The sequence below is a fragment of the Balearica regulorum genome, chromosome 9 (assembly GCF_011004875.1).
Source record: "Balearica regulorum gibbericeps isolate bBalReg1 chromosome 9, bBalReg1.pri, whole genome shotgun sequence".
In the NCBI taxonomy this organism is placed as follows: domain Eukaryota; kingdom Metazoa; phylum Chordata; class Aves; order Gruiformes; family Gruidae; genus Balearica; species Balearica regulorum.
The window spans coordinates 18,993,483-18,996,927 of NC_046192.1; positions in this window are offsets into that span (position 1 = coordinate 18,993,483).

Here is a 3,445-nt window from a genome sequence, read left to right on the forward strand (position 1 = left end):
CTGATTTCTTACTACTTTCCACTGTAAAATATATTTAACAAGCATCCATGTTTCCTCCTCCATGATAGGATTTTTAAATTATGAATGTAATAAAGACAATGATGTTGCTGGTCTCATGATTAATAGCTTAAAGAGACATTCACTAAGCCTTCATTCCCCCCATTATCACAAATTCACAAGCTGTATGGCTTTGTAAAACTCAGCAAAGACAAGATTTAACTCTATAGTTACATAGCTAAATCAACAAGCAATACAAGAGCAGCATTAATTTAGTTTGATCTAGAAAAGCAATTTAAGCCCTACCTGTTCTGTTGACAGATTTGTGTTTTTTAAATGCCACCTTAGTAGAAAGTGTCTAACGTGAGATTTCCACCCTTATTTATGCAATATGTGACATCTCCAATCTTGTATGTTGTCACAGCTCAAACCACAGTAAGTTATATTGCTGTGGTGCTACAGAACAGAGAGCATCATTAGCGTACAGTTCAGAGTTATTGAACTAATCAACTGGAGAGGCTTCTAATAACATAGATCCCAAACAAGCTGCTACAAACATCCCCTCAACCATCACCTCAGTTGCTTTTAAAATTAAAATGAAACCAAACTGCTGAAAGAAAATAAAGTTCATGGTAAAACTCAATTTTATTACTTCACAGGAACACGGGCTTCATTCGATGCAAGAATAGACCCACAAAACACTGTTTTGTTGCTCGGTGGAGTTAAGTCTACGTCACTTCCCAAGGTTTGAATTTTCGACTTGAGTAAATGCTACAGTAGGTAATGCCAATCAAAACTCTGAGAGATAGGTTAAGCATTATGCTAGAGATTCAACACAAGCCAGCAACTCTCTGCAAGCCTGTCTGGCTCTGTAATCGGTGCAAGTGAAACATTCAAAATATCACCTTCACACTTCAGAGGGCCAGGTAAGAACGGAGCAACAGCACGTTAGATAGTACAAAGGTCCAGCCTCCAATCCGCAAGTATCTAACAGCTCAGCAAGAGGCATTTCTCTACTTACCTTGCAGAATCAAGGCCACATTTTTTTAATTTATATCAGCTGCACAGTCATTTTAAACTATAGATTAAAGCAAACAAAATGGAAACTAATAATTTATTTCCAATTGTGCTTAAGGTTTATTACAACTCAGGTAGCTTAAATTTGTCGCGCATGAGATGGAGATTTCACCAGTTCTGGGACTATTTGTATAAATCAACACAGTGAGACAATCTCTTTGGAAGAAGTCGTGAAATTTAAGCATCAGCCAAACCAGTTCAGAGCGATTTATGAAATTCTGAAGATCACATTAATGGAATTGCTAACAGCCATCACTACATCCACATAAATGTGCCTCTCATAATAAAAACACTCTACATAGCTCTGAATGTTTTAAGAACTGGTAAAATAACTAGAGATTATGGAGTCCATCTCCTTTAAGGCATCAAAGACATTCTCAAGGAGGAGTTAATTAGTCCAGTTTCACAGGATACACCATTACAGAGTCTGAGATTTTGACTGCCTGTGATTAATTCCAACCCTGCACCAACATACTTTGCTTACATTAGCTCTGTTTTCAATTTCCCCTCCTTTTTTTTTTTTTTTTTTTTTTAGAGGCCTCTCTCTGGTATGTTCACAGCTGGAGACTCAAGTGCAACTCCTCTGTACTGCCCCATAACCAACTGGAACACTTGTCAGCAAACCTCTAAATGACAAGAAAGCACATAAGAAGTACTTTCCAACATGCATCTTTCCCCACCCTGTTCCCCAATTCGCAAGGCAGCAGATTCAAATGCAATCCCCCCCCCCCCCAAATGATCTGGTACACATATGCACTTCCTTCAAAGCATCCATGTTCCTGTTAAACACAAAGTTCACAGAAATACCATCCTTTTATTGATGTCACTGATTAAGGGATCACGATTAAAGACTCCTCCCAACCTCTCATACAGAGGAAGATGGATTCCCACCAACCAGTGGCAGGCACCAAGTTTCAGGAAAGGTGATCCAATAAAAAATATCCATCAATGAGGCAACTTCCACAAAAAAATAAGGGTCTGTCTTGAAGGCACTGAGTCTCCCAGGCTGGTACACTATCACAGCACACCTTTCAAGCTTCCTAACCAAATAGCCTAAGTTCTGAAAATAAAGGCAACTTGCTTATGCAGTTCCCTTTTTGTATTTCACTCCCTTTCTGCAGGGAGTCTTGCTTGAGAATATAGCTTCACTTGCACGCATCCGAAGTTGACACTGCTTTTGTGTCCCTTGCTGGCCATTCAATTCTCCCTCTTTGTTCACGCTGGTGTACACATTCAGTGACAAGTTGTTACACTGAGGTGAGAACTCCCCTGTCCTCTGGGTTAAAAGCAGCCTTTTGGCTGGGTTAGTTTTAGCCTGGATCAGTTTGGCTGGTCCCACCACACAGCAGCATAAGCATCTGCACCATTCATGGGACAGCACTGCAGAGACACAAGAATGGCAGCACTGGCTCACACGTTCTACCCCAGCACATCTATCCCAAGTTCCAAATTTCATGGAATGCACCCTCCACTGCTCACAGTCACTTGCCCCAAGAAGGTCCTGCTGTTCCTATCAGTAACCCTTCAGGGAAACACAAATAAACTAAGTGCTGTGGGACGCTCTGCACCATATGATGGACAAATGTATGTTTAGCCCGTCTGAGCCTTAAGGTTCTTTCCAATTCAGTTAAGTTAGTTAAGTTCCTTGGTTAGATAATTTAAACAAGTGCTTAAGACCTTCCTTATCTTGCTAAATTAAGCCAGTCCTTGCCAGCTGCCAACAAGGGGAAGTGGCAACACACAAGGATGCTGCAGGACCTCCTTCTCTAGCAGAACACAGCGTGCACATGCTTCCATCTCCCGGCCTGACTGCACTTGGCACTCCCTCGCTTCTCCCTGCTCGCTTCTGTAATCTAGGAGGGATTTGCACCTGGCTTAGCTCAAGTCTGAATTAATTTACATGACAGGGAACTCAAAGTGGTTTTCCTCCATCAGAACTCAGGGCTATGGACAGACACAAAGTGAAGCTGTGCAACAGATGATGTTTAGCATTTAAAATAGTTTTCCTCTGGGCTCACTCCTTTATCTGGCAGAAAAACACAGCAAAGACATTTGCTGGTGTAGCAGTCCCATACAACGGTTCCTTCAAACAAAACTAGCTCTCTCCAGCAAAGAGCACATCATAGTTTACAGATCAAGACAAAAACCCCAAAAGTCTCAAGATCCATTGCTCTCCCTTAGCCATGCCCAGTGCAACAACACGGCAAAGTTCAGCACTGGACTCCCAGCCTCCCACCCCACTGGTGTGGAATGACATCATCTGGTTGTGTTTGTACAGCATCCACCACAAGTGCTATTATTCCCAACCAGACCCATCAGCTCTACTGAACGCAAACAAAACTAGGGATGTTTGAGACAATCAAACAGCAGA